This window comes from Thermobia domestica, chromosome 17 (assembly GCF_964235325.1).
Source record: "Thermobia domestica chromosome 17, izTheDome1.hap1.1, whole genome shotgun sequence".
In the NCBI taxonomy this organism is placed as follows: Eukaryota; Metazoa; Arthropoda; class Insecta; order Zygentoma; family Lepismatidae; genus Thermobia; species Thermobia domestica.
The window spans coordinates 183,602,626-183,617,914 of NC_137470.1; the positions used below are offsets into that span (position 1 = coordinate 183,602,626).

At 35.7% G+C, this 15,289-nt stretch overlaps 1 long non-coding RNA gene across 3 annotated transcripts in view; it reads left to right on the plus strand.

Moving 5' to 3' along the window:
• The window catches only part of LOC145674533 (uncharacterized), a 52,303-nt gene extending 42,442 nt beyond the window's left edge, over nt 1-9,861 (plus strand). For all 3 annotated transcript variants that reach the window (XR_014128970.1, XR_014128972.1, XR_014128971.1), the window contains 2 exons: nt 5,467-5,627; nt 9,739-9,861. This is a non-coding gene — a long non-coding RNA (uncharacterized LOC145674533). The remainder of the gene's footprint in view (nt 1-5,466; nt 5,628-9,738) is intronic.
• Nucleotides 9,862-15,289: the final 5,428 nt, after the last annotated feature.

Consider the following 15,289-nt stretch of genomic DNA (forward strand, 5'->3'; position numbering starts at 1 on the left):
AAATTAAACTTTTACATCAATTTGAACTGACTGGGTTCCGGTTAACCACACCATTATGTTTAGTTTAGTTAAGTGGTAATTTGTGACACCTGCACATCAACAAAAGAATCCTTCACTTCACCGCTTCCCCCCCACTCAGGAATCCGTGCTGGATCAGCCACTAAAATCAATAGACACTTTTCCTATTCTTTTTGTCACCCTTGGTTGTGTAGGAGCTCCCTCGAACAAATAAAGAAGCGGTAATATTACAATCAAGGGGAGCTATGTATTAGGTATCTCTTTAGTTACTTACCCCTAACCGCACAGGGTTATCTTCAGTAGAATTAAAAATGCTACGTGATATTCCAATTATTAAAGGGGGAGAGGGTGATATAAATATATTTTCTTATTCATTTTGTCTGCCCTGCTTATCAGAAATTACGTAACGTTGTCCCTGTTTGTCAGTAACGTTGTCCTTGTCTGTTGGGAGGGTACTGAAATGAGAGGGGCAAAAAACCGTCGTGCCGCCTCCGACATGGTTGCTCAAATTATTACAAAAAAAGCATTTTAAACTAAGATGTCTAAGGTTACTACATTATTTAAGTATGCCATCATGGGCCGCGATTAGGGGGGACAAAGGGGGCATTTGCCCCCCCCCCACTTTTTTGAAGTAACCCATTAATGTATATAGTTTCATTTGGAAATCTAAAGTTTTTGTATGTATTACTGTCTCATAGAAAAAATGGTGCCATATAATATTTGTCATTGTGTGAGTATATATTGGTTGTTTTCCCGTGAAGTTAAGAAAGCAACAGGAATTGCGTTTTAATTGTCACGGAAAACATCCCCAAAATTAACCTATTGAAGCACAACAATTCCAGCATACTTTCAATTCAGTGGTATAGAAGCAAAACCTGATAAATCCATTATTCAATTTTGTCAGGAAACGAAGAAGTGACGCACTTATGGTTCAGAATTGTTGAACATTTTTTTTTGTTTAGTGATCAATAATACAAATGAGTGAAATCAACAACTAAACAAAAAAGATGTTCAGAAATTCTGAAAACATGAGGGCGTAACTTTTTCTTCGTTCCTAGATAAAAATCAAAAACGAATTTAGAAGGTTTTGCTTCTATACAACCTTCTTACAACGGCTCGATATGTTAGTCAGCCGCTTTGAAACTAATTGAAAGAACATTTGCAAAAAAAAAAAAAAAAAAAGTATTTCACAAGGAATTCTTTAATTGCACAAAAATTGACAGTTCCTAGAATGTCTTTTCTTCTTTCTAAAGTAAGGAATATTGATTAAAAAGAGCGTATAAAGAAACAACTTCTACCTTTTCCTTGTTTTGTAGTGTAATATACAAGTGAAGTGGTGTGTTTAGGGGTGTACGAGTGTATACACAATTAGATTTACTAAATTCAACATAATTCTAGGTTTTAGAATTATTTTGTATAACCGGAGTGTGAAATGATTCTAAGTGTGGTTGTGTTTTGATGTATTCCAAGTGAGTTAAAACTGCACCTAATGGCAACGAACATGTTTCGAGAAGCTGCACAAGCAAATACGTGTATTGCTTTAAATGTCGTAGCAAATGTTTGTTGTATTTACTGGCTTTCATTTTCCAAGAGTAATAACATTCATTTAAAAGCATATGTGGAATTAAAAATTAAGTTGTTCATTAAACCCCAGTTTCAATATTACTTCTACATAGCATACCTCATTATTCATTACTATGATTAATATTATCCTTTCTATTTATTTGTTTTGTAAATTTGTTATTAAATAATCTGATTACACAATTTTCCAGACAGAATGTTAAGTGAAACAAATGAAATGAAAGTTTTGAGTTTTATGTCCCACGCTTATGCCGGCTAGGCTAAAGGAGACGGTGAAGATGAGAAATACTGTAAATGAAATGGTGGAATGAAGAAAGTGGGAGGAAACGGGAGAAACCGAGAAAACCCACGCACACGGTGTTTGTCCCCCACAAGGTCCACTTGGCGGGAGCAGGGTTTGGACCAGGAACCCCATGCACCAGAGGTAAACGATCTACCACTGAGCCACCGCGATCCCCAGAATTTTAAGATGTTCATGAGCAAGGAATCAAATCTCTTCTTACACCTTTGTTGTTTAAGAGTACAAAGGGCTAGTGCCTACTTCTGTTGCTCTTGTCAATTTATTTAATAAAATATAAAAATACGATATACGGTATTTTAACCGAAAAAGATAGTATCCTATTAGTTATACAACCTTTCGTCAAACAAAGTGTTGGAAACAACCAGGGAAACTAACAGTGATATACAAATATTCAGATCATGTCTTGCCCCCCCCCACTTTTAACGTCCTATATCCGCCACTGTATGGCATATTCAGAATTATTATTATTATTATTGCTATTATTATTATTATTATTATTATTATTATTATTATTATTATTATTATTATTATTATTATTATTATTATTATTATTATTATTATGTGAATGTCTTTGGAGCACCGAAATTGTGTAAGACGAACCATGGTATGTAGAGGTGGTTTAAGATGGGTGGTCATAGGGGAGGAAAAAACAGGGTTTTTCTCTCTGACTCTCTAATGTAAAGATTATGTGCTGAAGGTAAGAAGCATCATCATTCTACAATAGGTTGCTTTTACGTAGAATATCAGCTACTTCGGTTCTCCTCCTTCGGGCTACTTACCTCATGTGCTAAATTCAAAACAATTTCAATTCAAAACAAATACATTGTAAAACTTTCCCGTAATGAAACATCTAGGGAAAATTAAACATTTAATAGGGAAATATGTTATCAAAATGTCCAAACAAGTAGATAGAAGATTATTTAATGATAAACATTGTGAAACTTTATAAAAATCTCCAAATTAGAATTAACGTTTACTGGAAAGCATTCGTTATACACCAGCGAGCATATTGTGAGCAGTGAGCACAGGGAAAATAATTACGAAACTGTTTACAAACAAAAATTAGGGTCACTAATGCAAGTGCGCCAACATTTTTTCTTTTCTTTTTTTCTTTTTTCTTTTTTTTTTGGTATCGTCATGAGTTTTACACATATGTTACAATTTGATTCTTTCCCACATAAAAAAAATAAATCAAATAACCATAATAATAAAAGTCACAATTGCACTTCTATGGGGGTTCGAACCAGCTACCTGCGGCATACAGACTCACTGCTTTAACTAACTGAGCTATTTATTTTCTTACGCAAACTGAACATGTTCTACGGTGAAGATGATTTTTCATTACGATCGTGCTACCAATTCGTCCTTTTCCATAGGTAATTTCCACTATTTGCTCTATCTAAACGCTAATACTTGGCATAGTTTCATATATTTGAAGTTTGCAGATAATGCACGTAATAGGACATATTAGAAATGTTTCGTTAAAAGTTTCGTTTATAGATCTAATCCGCATTTCTCACAATGACATAGATGTCGTTGCTTCGTGTTGAACTGCAGAATTCCCTCGAGTTCTTGAAAATTTCCCACTTTAGCAGAGTTGGTAATTCTCGTAATTTCGGTCGATTTAATGTTTTTTGCTTCTAATTTATTTATTTTAAGCTAATATCTAACACAAATATTTAAAACGGACTTGTTATTAACGTTTCCTGCTGGGGAAACTTTCCGAAATTTCGAACATATAAAGAAAACGGAGATATTTTCAAAAAACTTCAAAATAAAGAGACGCGTCATTTATTTTGCTCATGGTAGTACAACGTTATTTTCCTAGTTTTCGCACGTGAGATGGTGTCCCAGCAGTAGTGCGACATGTTGACATTTGTCCATTAGCTACATGTTGATATCAACACACACATTGGCCACATTTCAATATCGATCATGCGATCCCACTAGTGGCATTCCTTTAGTTTACCCAGTTTCTTTGTGAGTCCATTGTACAATTTCAGCTTGGTCTCAGTTGTTGCATCCTTATTGGTATACAACCGTGCACATCATATTGCATTGGTATGAGGGAATGTTATTGGTGAATTGGCAATGGCTTTCATGTTCTTGACGCTAATCCTTACATTTCCGACGCTTTGAACTCCTGTTTACTGAGTACGAGTGCATTTCTGGGCATTTTTCGTTAAGTGTTTCCACACATGTGAATCACCCTGCTTCATCGGTTATGCTCTACCGATATCCCAGATGTCTTTCTAGAGCATTTGAGTACAAATTCGCTACAATTAATATTCAGAACGTCGCTGTTGGCCAGCATCCGTATCTGACGATTATGCAACCACACACAACGGGCATAAAGATGTCCGCCATTTTGTATTTGTTCCAGATATCGACTTAAGACAAACAAATTATTGTTACCTGGTAGAAATAAGAATCCAAACGCCCAATAAGAAATGGATGCTCCCATTTAAAATTTTAAATTTACCCCCTACCTCGAAAAGTTTTAGGCTTTGAGGGCAGGGGCGTCATTTCAGGCTTCGCTTGAGGTGCGCAAAAGCATCAACAACATAAGATTTTCACGTTTTGTACTAGTATATTAGTAGACAATCTATTAAAGTATATGTATTCCTCAAACTCTTGGGAGGGAGTAAATGCCCCCTCCTGCCCCCCTTAATGACGCTCCTGATAGAGGGTTGTATTTTTTATCATTGGATAGCTTTTTCAAAACTCTTTCACACGTGTTTGTGTTTGTTTTGCTGACTTACATCTTCCGCGAGTTATTGGACCATTCCGGAATTTTCTCCGCACCCTGTATATTTAGTTATGCAAATTCTAATAACTGAATACAATAAAATATAAGTATGATATTTTATTTTTTAATTGCGCGTTACATATTGAAAATGGAGTTCGTTGGATTTACATATTTTTCCAATAAAAACCTCAATGGGCCTTATGCAGAGTCGTTTTGAAGTCTGATTAACACTATACTACGAGGTTGACTAACGTATGGTTAACAACATTTTATTCAGAGTCTCTGATTAGGACGTAGTATTGGACGAAGTTAATCAAATGTGACTAATTAATCTAGAGCAAAGTCTAATCTATTACCTACTATTTAGCGTGCGACACAACATTTCGTATTTCGTAATTCATGTATTTTCATTTTTACAGACTACGCATGCGCTCATCTACTTTTCCGTAGTTGCCACATTTATTTTACTCACCGCTGCATTGGGGTTCTATAAGTTAATCATACCCAAATCATCATTTTAGTGGTACTAAAAGTAGACTCTGAATACCAAAAAGTGCACCTTCCTTAGTAAAGAGTTAGTATGTTCACTAACTAGTCTGTGACTAACCTTCGATTAAAGAATTCTCTCTGAATACCGCCCAATGAGTTTTGGGGTTAAGTTTGTTACGAGCAAGGCTGTAGATAAACAGTAGCTGGAATCAAGAATAATAAGCATATTTTCATTGGAGTATATATTAAGGTAACATAATTTAATCAGTTTAATTGGTGTGGATTACAAATACTGTTAACATTCAAAATTTCTGTTCTTTTTCTGCAGAGTAGTTGTAACTCATCCAACTAAACATTACCGTCATATGCACAAGTATTTGCATGATCATCATCATCATCACGTTCATCATAATTATCGTCGTGGGAAATCTACTTACAAAAAGCACAAGCACACTCGGCGCCCTAAATATCGGCATAGGACTCATCCAAGTAAGTATAATATCAGGAACAGAGCTCAATAGGTAAGCCAAGTACAAGTAAGTATTCTGCATTATTTTATTAATGTTGGGTCTCTCTAGAAAATAACATACTAAGTAATAACAGAGAAGTAAGAACACTACATTCCTTATATTATTCTCTGTGGATGCAAGGGCAATTTTGATCTTTGTTTCTCGAGATACTTGTCGAATACTTTCAACAAAGTAGATACTTTTGAATATTTAGGATCAATATTAAAATACCAAAACCATATCCACAGGTAAATTAAATGTCGCCTAAAAGCAGGGAATTCATGTTATTATTCAGTTCAAAATTTTTTATAGTTACGAATTCTGTTGAGAAATTTGAAGCTTAAAATATATAAAACAATGATAATGCCTATTGTGCTATATGGTTGCGAAACATGGTCTCATACTCTGAGGGAAGAATGCAACATGAAAATATTTGAGAACAAGATCCTGGAACGAATATTCGCACCGAACAGGGATGAAAATGGAGAATGGTGGAAACTTCATATCGAAGAACTACATAATTATAACATATATACCATTTACCAAACATTGTTACGCTCATCAAGTCTAGGAGGCTCAGGTGGTCAAGTCATGTAGCCAGAATGGAAGAAAGTAGGAATGCTTTCGAAGTTTTTACTGGATATCCAATCGGGAAACGACCATTAGGAATACCTAGGCAGAAATGAGAGTACAATATCCAGCAAAGTAGAAATCTTGCAAATATAGGAATGCAAAGTAGAAACTGGATCCATTTGGCTAAGGAAAGAAGCCAATGGAGAGCTTATGTGAACGCGGCATTGATCCTCTGGGTTTCATAGACCAGATAGTTTCTAGAGATATATTGAGATTCTGACATCCATTGTCTCCATTTATTTGAGTTTAACCAAGTATTGAAATTATACAAGGGACATTCAAAAAATCGAACGAAACTGAAACGATAAATTGGCAATGGGCCCATTGTTCTAGTGGCTAGCGCGAGTGTTTGATGCGCGAAATCCCGGATTTCATTTGAAAACATTATGTTGGTTCCAGTTCTACTTTACACTGTAGGAACACTCTAATACAGCCTTGGTGCTGAAAAGGGCTAAAGACCAGCTGTTCAACAAAAGAGAAATGGTGTGTGGAAAAGATTTATGCTACATAAACTATTCTACTTTTCAACATGTTGATCATAAAAATAAAAAAAAAAAAATATGAAATGAAATCTTTCAGTTTTACGTCCTACGCTTATGCCGGCTACACTAAACTAAACAGTGATGATGAGAAATGAATGAAATTATGGAATGAAGAAAGCGGAACAACCCAAACGGTTTTGTCTACCACAAAGACCACTTGGCGCCTGCTATAAAAATTAAATTACCTATTATAGCATGGTACCAGTTTTCTATATTATTATTATTATTATTATTATTATTATTATTATTATTATTAGTAGTAGTAGTAGTAGTAGTAGTAGTAGTAGTAGTAGTAGTAGCAGTAGTAGTAGTAGTAGTAGTAGTAGCAGTAGTAGTAGTAGTAGTAGTTTTTGTTGTTGTAGTAGTAGTATAGTAGTAGTTGTAGTAAGTATTCTGGTTGTCGAAAGTTCAGGGACTAATAGGATATTCCTTTTTTCTCCTTAAGTTCGGGTCTGAAAATTGTTTCTCCCACGTTTATCGTTCTTCACCTTCCATTTTCAACTCCCAACATTTTCTTATATTTCACACAAAATTTTGTGTTAGCAAGACTATCTAAATATTCCTAAATTCGGGTTATTGGATTCAAAAATGACATTAAAATTTGAGGAGTAGGTCTGGTTACGGCCTTGGTCTGAAATTACAGTTCATTGTGCTGAATTTTGTATTTACCATAGTAATCAGTCGGCAACACTGCGTGAGCGAAATGTATATTTTCACATTAGTTATCCTTACTGTACCCGTGTTTACCAGGTGGTAACATGTTCGTCTAATAAGGATTTCCAGTTCCTATAAATTGTACAAATGTTGATCTGATTGTGATCTTCTGGTTAATGGCCTTGAGATATGCTTCTATGATAATTGTGTTGTGATATTTTAGTTTTCATTCTTGTGTTATAGAGAATAATAAAAATATTCCAGAAGTGTTCCGATAATTTCTGTTATACTAGAGGTGATGTAACAGTCATTTCAAGGAGGATTCAGTTTCGCTATTTACAAGGGGTGTCTTTTTTACGTGTACTTTAGCTGTCAGATGTAGAACAAAGATCCAAAATGAACCCACGTATACTGCACTACGTTTATCATTGAAACTCAACGCATGAGTTAATAGGAAAGGATGCTGTATCCCGTCTGCAGTATTCATAGTGTAGTAAGAGCCTAGCCGTCATATTACTGAGTGTTATATATTTGTATGATTACTCATTAAAGAAAAAGCATATCTACGATAAGGAAATCAAAATTTGAGTACTCTAATACACACTCGTGTCAGAAATTTTGTGTGTTTCGACTTGCGCCCCATACCAAAAGACTTCCTATTCGTGAACTTCGAGTAAATATTTCAACGAACCCTTTTCACAAATTGGGAAGTACAAAAACCATTAGCTTCCTAAATGCGGATTAGTTGCTCAACACAGACCCTTCGTATCAGGGCCTGTCTTATGAGGCATTGAGCCTGGTTGGGAACAGTTTTGACCAACACCAGGCTCCCAATCAATTTTCAATATATTTTTGTTATTGACAAGCCAAGAGAATATTACACTCCAGAACGGGACCCCTTCGCCGCGCGATCCAATTGCTAGGAATAGGTTCAAACAGTTTAAGGCTGGCCTCACCGAAGGGCTGGATTATCTGACCAAAGGAATTACCTTCACCACTCTGTGGAAATGTTAGCTTTCTCAGTAGCAATAATACGTTTGAGAAGTTCTTTAAGCACTATCCCTTAGCATAGAGAACACGTGGATCAAGCCATTGTAGTCCATTGAATTCTTTTCCACTTGAAATCTAACCGGAGACCACCTGCACCAAAGGCATGCGAGCTATCTGTTAGACCACCGATGAGTGTTGCTCTACCTGCTTCTCTACATCGTTGATGTGAGCATAAATGCAAGCTGGGTAAAACGAGGAGAGATGCCACAAACATTCCAGTTTACCAAGTACATATCAGATAGCAGCAACATTCTGCAAGAATGTGTAACTGTCGTTCGTTCCACTAAGCGATTCCTGTAGAGATCTGTGAAGCCAAGTGGAAAGCAGTGGGCTATCTTCATAGCGAAATTGCTTGGTGAAGTATCCCTCGAAACTGTATTGAAGGTAAGTTTGATAGATCATAGCACAGCGCACAACCGTTTCTATTTAACAGAAAACTTGTTTCAGTATTGTGCTTACCCTCCACAAAATTTTGCACTGAAGCTAGGAAATCATTAAGAGAAACAAGTGTGGCATCTCTTGTTGTGAAAAAGAATTGTATCTGCAGTTACGCAAAGGAAATAACACTCCATATTTCCCAGCATTTCTCTTCATGTATGATGCTTGTCAGTTAGGTAAAAGTCCACTTTCATCAATCCACACCAAAAGATCTCACCATATTGATTCACATCATCTAAATTTATCTTCATCGAATACTTGAGGAAATCTCTCGCCTAGCACAGTGAAACCAACAACCTCGAAAGCAACTCAACTGACATCAAAAGTAACTCCACAACTTCCTTTTGTACTCCAGAAACAGAATCACCGGAAATAGAATCAAACTCTTCAATACCTATGTGAACACAGATTTGACCTGAATAAGACATGAACAATTGTGTGAAAGGCTAGGAAAACCACTTTCTCAAGGCTTCCTAATCTGACTGGATCTAGTGTGTTCCACGTTCGAAATGCTTCCACGAAACCTGTGCTATGTATGGAATACTATACGTGGACTGCAGTAAAAGAGTATTCATGTGGAGAAATTGGAGAAATAGAAATGATTCATTGCGGCATCTCTCCTCATATTTTTCATGGCACTCAAAATTCAATGATTTTGTAATTTGAATAAATAAGTAAATATATGTGACTCATTTCTCATCATTTTACTCTATATATCGTGTGGCATGTATGATAAATGTAATTTATTAATTATTTTTTTCTCTTTCGTTTCAGTTTTCAGACACTCTTGGTACAGAACAGAATCGTGAACACCAATCAAAAGATGCTGCTACTACTCATATACGAAAAGTGTTGTTACTTAAAATTCTCTAAATGCATCCTTTTTATATAATATGATTTAGTCTTTCATTTGTTGCATCAATACCTTTGAATAATTCAAGTTCTAACACTTATTGAGTGACCAGTTGACGCTAGCCTATATGACATTACTGTGTGACGTACAGTCATGTCCAAAATGATTGCAGCATGCCTATAAATATGTTATTGTTGGAATATAATTTGATAACGATTTCTTCCGGTATTTCCTATAATGTTAGTATATGTATAATCGGAAAAGACATGTGTGTGATAAATTTAATATCAAAAGAGCAGTAAATAAAAACAATGCATTACCAAAAAGTCATTTCTTGTCCATTTAGCGACATTTCGTTTTACTCATTCTAATTTTCATATTTATAATTATTTTTCTAGGAAATTTTCCACAAACATACATTTCCCAATTATGCACATAGTAACAGTATTAAAAGTACCCTGCAGAATCATTATCAAAGTATATTCCCACAAGAAGACATATATATTCGGCAATCATTTTGTACATGACTGTACATCTGGCACGAGAAAGAAGGCAAAATATTAGAAGTCTGAATTTATGACCTAACCTTCCTGGGTTAAAAACCACTGTGGAAGCTTACATAAATACAAGCTTTCCTCACTAGTTAAGTCTCGCTAAGCAGCTACGATATTGTTAACATAGTTTCAACAGATATTAGTGTTAGAGAAGCTCTTAGATACAAAACAATTTTGTTTCTACTTTGTTGCTTGCAAATAACGAATTCAAAAGCAGATAATTTCCACATCTTTGACAAAGACAGTGGCTATTGACAACATAGTTTATAGATGATGTTTAGTTATTTGACACAGAGACAAACAAACGTTTATTTTGTTTGACATTCAAGTCTATCAAATGTCTGAAGATCCACCAATGAACAATTAATGGTTACGTTGTACATAATTACAGAATATCTCACAAGGGCATATGTTGACAGCACAAATATCACAATCACACATTTGATATTAGGTTGATGCAAATTAAATGACCCCATTTCAGTTAATCGATGATGGAAGCTGGCGTACAAGTTTGAGATGTATTTGAGGAGTTCAGCACTGTAACGAAATGCATTAACGCTTTAATCTTTGCCTTAGAGAGACACGATACATCACTCCCACCATAGCAACAACTACACCTTCTATGGGTGAAGAGATGACTTAGAAAAGTTCCTTGTACTTTGATCACGATCCGACTATTGTTCTGGGTGTTTACAATTGTCATACAAAAGTGAGACATATTTCTTGCAGTATTCCCATAACTAAAACACCAAGAGCGTGTATACGCCGTAACCGACCGTAAGTACAAGATCAAGGTTGCCCAAGAGGTAGTGTAGTAAACGGATTATTATACACGGAGACCGTCACTCCGTCGATATCTTCAGTTAGTTTTTAGTAGCACTGACAATGAGTGCTGAATAACATCTGATATGTGAACTATTACTGTATGACTTTACTACGGCGTTACCTTGCAGCAGTATTCCAAAGAATTGGTCACACAAAAGGGAAAGGTACAGTAAAATATAGTTGGTTCGAAAAAAATCTTGCAGGTTGTAAAAATGTCGATCAGCTAAGCTCCGACCTCCTCAGGATAACATATTCTGAGGTCATTCGACACACAATTAGGGAAAAAAATCATTCATCAGCACACGACAATTTTCAAATCAAATCTGCATGCCCCAGCCCACCTTCACGAACTCGGAAAAAACTATCAGAAACTGCCGCATTGTGACACACAACTTGATTCTGCTCAGCCACAGAAGAGAGTGGATGTGTGCCGACAACTGCTTCAAAACACGTGCGATGTACAGTTCCTGAAACGGATTGTCACATGTGACGTAAAGTGAGAACTCCAAATGCGTGAAATCACTGGCTGAGCAAGGTCCAACTTTAGAAAGAGACTTAAAATATGGATCTTTCAAGCATAAAGTAATACTCTGTATGTGGAAGAACTACGAAAGGGTAATTCACATCGAGTTCATCCCTAACGGTAATACCATCAATGCTGGCCTTTATTCCAAAGAGTTGGATCTGATCTGTTCTGCAGTAATCCAAAAAATATCCTTCATTGTGAACCGACAGCTACTGCTGAACAGGATAACACGAAACCAACTCTGGTCGAGAAACATAACAATCAATTAAGGAATTCAAAGGAATCTAATTCACGCCACATCCAACATATAGCTCTGACCTTGCCCTTTCATATTATTACCTATTTTAGTCCATGGCCTACTTCCTGACATCACAATGCTTCACTAACTAGTAGGAGTTGGAAACAGCAGTGATTGACTTATTTGCTTCTCAGAACAGAACATGGTATCGGCATGGAATATAGAAACTAGTAGAAAGGCTGCTACAGGTAGTTAACCTCTTTCATTGTACTGTAATAAATATAGGAATGTTGTGTACCGGAATATTACACAATTTATTAATCATCCTTGCATTATAGCAATTTCTATTTTTCACTTAAAGTGGGAGTCAAATGCAAGAAACTTTCCTTCTTACACTCCAGAATTTTTTTTATTTATTTACTATTTATTTGTTTATTTATTAGCATCCAAACAGCGATTCCTGATTGTCCATGTCAACTCATGTGACAACCTATACTTACAACTTTTCCACCTTAATGCTTGCACAGAGCGTTGAACGGAGGTGGGATGATGTATATCTAACGAACCTGTAATGATACGAATACTTTTCCAAGGGGTGCTTTCACTGTGCTCCTTGGGAGGTCATCTGAACATGGTATTGGTTGGAGTGTATGATCTTGCGGTTTGCTGTGCAGAATTTCTCAATTTGAATTCGTAAAGAAAAAATAGTTTACTATTGAGTCAGTCTACATTAAAAGGGCACATAAGCTTATGTGTCTTTTTTACATAAATCAAATATCCTTGTTTTCATGTATCTAAAGGTTCAGTGGTGCAAGTTGTATGTTAGTATCTCAAAAAAATGTCTGTAGCACCTTTTTGAAGTCCACATGTCATATGCAGAGACCGTATTAAAACGAAATGTGTTCTTGACCAGTGGCGTAACTGAGAGACAGCGGTGCCTGCAGAGTTTGGGGGCCCACCACGAAGAAAATATCAGAAACGATAAGCAACAAAAAAGTGAGTTGAATACGGAATATCCATTTCTTTGAATAATATTATTTACTTTGGAAAAGGCAAATCATGCTCTGGATGAAAATTTATGCATTCTAGTAATATCAGTTTTAAAAAAATCATCTTAGCACTCGAGGATTAAGGAAAAATAATTTTGCTGCCGACTGCACAATGTACTTGCAATTACTCTTTTTGGCGCAAAAAATCAAGCAAAAGGGATACGTATCCCTATTAGTACATTCAGTTCAGAGCCTTTATAACTTACATTGTTGCGATTTAAAATTAAAATTACACAATGAAATAAGGTTGAAAACAACAATTAGGGAACTAGAATATCTCATATTAATAGGTAACTATACTTTGGCTTCTAGCATTCCCGGTGTATGTACACCTTTTTTGTTATTTCTGACCTTACCAATGAGTGTTTCTGCAGCGGAGAGATCTTATTCAAAATTAAAACTGATAAAGAACTATTTACGCAGTTCCATGTCTCAAGAATGGTTGACCAGTCTCAGTATTTTAAGTGTTGAATGTGAGTGGACAAGAGCAATAGACGTAATATAATAGAAATATTTGCAGAAGAAAAAGATAGAAGACTGCAAATGAACTTCGACACTCAGCATGATTAATTTTAATTGTAATTTAATTATATTTCATGGTCACTATGTTAATTATGATTTGTGAATCATTGTCTACTACAGGGACATAATATAGTGGGAAGTTACTGGGCATGGGAAGGGGGGCCCAAAAATAATCCTGCAGGGGGCCCCGACGTTTTTGCGTTACGCTACTGTCCTTGAGCCTAACCTGCAAATTGAAACAGCCGACTCTGCACTGCCTTCTTCTTCAATGTGGTCGATCTCTCTGAGAAGCGCTCCAAAATTTATCCACTAGCTACTCGCAGAGCGACATGTCAATACTTAAGACTTTCAATCCTATTGTAGTTCCAGAACGACAGGCTGTAAACTTCCGTTAAATCGGAGTGTCGTTCGGGAACGACACGTCCATTTAAAATTTAAAATAAAAACCCGAAATGAATTTTGTATGCTCTTTTATTTGAGAAAGTAATTTTGAGTGTTTTGTAAATCATCTATTGGCGAATCTGATCCAAGAATGCCTTTCAGTCATTGTAGAAAGAGAACTAAAGAAGGTATATCATTATCATTCATAAACTCCACCATTATTACTTTCCAATAAACAAATAGCTCTTGTTTGGAAACTGGTATCTTCTAGTAGACTGCTACTTTTTCTTGTTTCTGAACGTTTCTGAAAGTTTCAACAGTTTAGAGTAAAACCTTAAGAAGATATGATTTTTAAAAATAACCCTTATTTTCTCCAGGACGCAGGACTTTGTCAATTTAAATAACCCTAGGATTGAAAGTGTTAAATTTTGGATGAGCATTACACTACTTTTAATTTTGGATAAACGCACGAAACATACCAAAACAGACAGCATAATGTGATTATTCCAAAATCTACCCTATTTCCAAAGTACACGTGATTAGCCAACTTTATGAAGGGATGGTCTGGCTTTAGTACTTTAATATACACGCATGTAATGACAACTGGAGTTACTGCTATACATTTTTACTGGATGCGATGGTTAAACAAATCCAAACTCTGTTATTTGTTTGTTGCATGACTGTCTGAAGAAAGCAACTTCAGAAGTTTTCTGATACTTCCACGATTGTTTTGCTTTCTGATGCCACAGGTGATCAAAATAGATACATTCTAATGTCAAAGTTTATTCTTATTTGCAAATGTTTATAAAAAGGATGTGCTTCAACTTTTTCCGGTCAAAGGGTCTAGTTTCTCCCAGTACGAGAAAAAACTTTGGTTTGGTCATAAAGAAAACTTGATAAAAGGAAGTGATTGGTAATCCAAAGCCTTATCGAATTCTATTGGTGTTGTGTAAGGGAACCCCATCACCTTTTGAAGTTGGAGGCCTATTCTAAAGTTTTCTTCTTAAAAAAAAGAACTGTCTCAAAAATGAACTTTCCTTTTACTTTTATGCAATGTGTTATCATCAACTCATTGCACAATGCTGCGTTGCTGTGTTCTAAAACTTATTTCGGATAGTATGATGTGTGTACTTATTGGTGACTACTCAGGGATTGGAGATTTTGGCAACGTAAGACATACAAGATGTCCTTATCCCGAAATGGATCATTTAAAAAGCAATGATGTTAAAAGTTTGTATCGTATTTACAGCAGCACGGTATTAACTTAAGCAAACATATGATTTCATAATCTCCATAAGTTTCAGTTTCAATACATTTTAAGAAATAAATATAACTTGTGAAACTTTAACCCTTTCACTGTGGAAGGCGCCGGAAAGA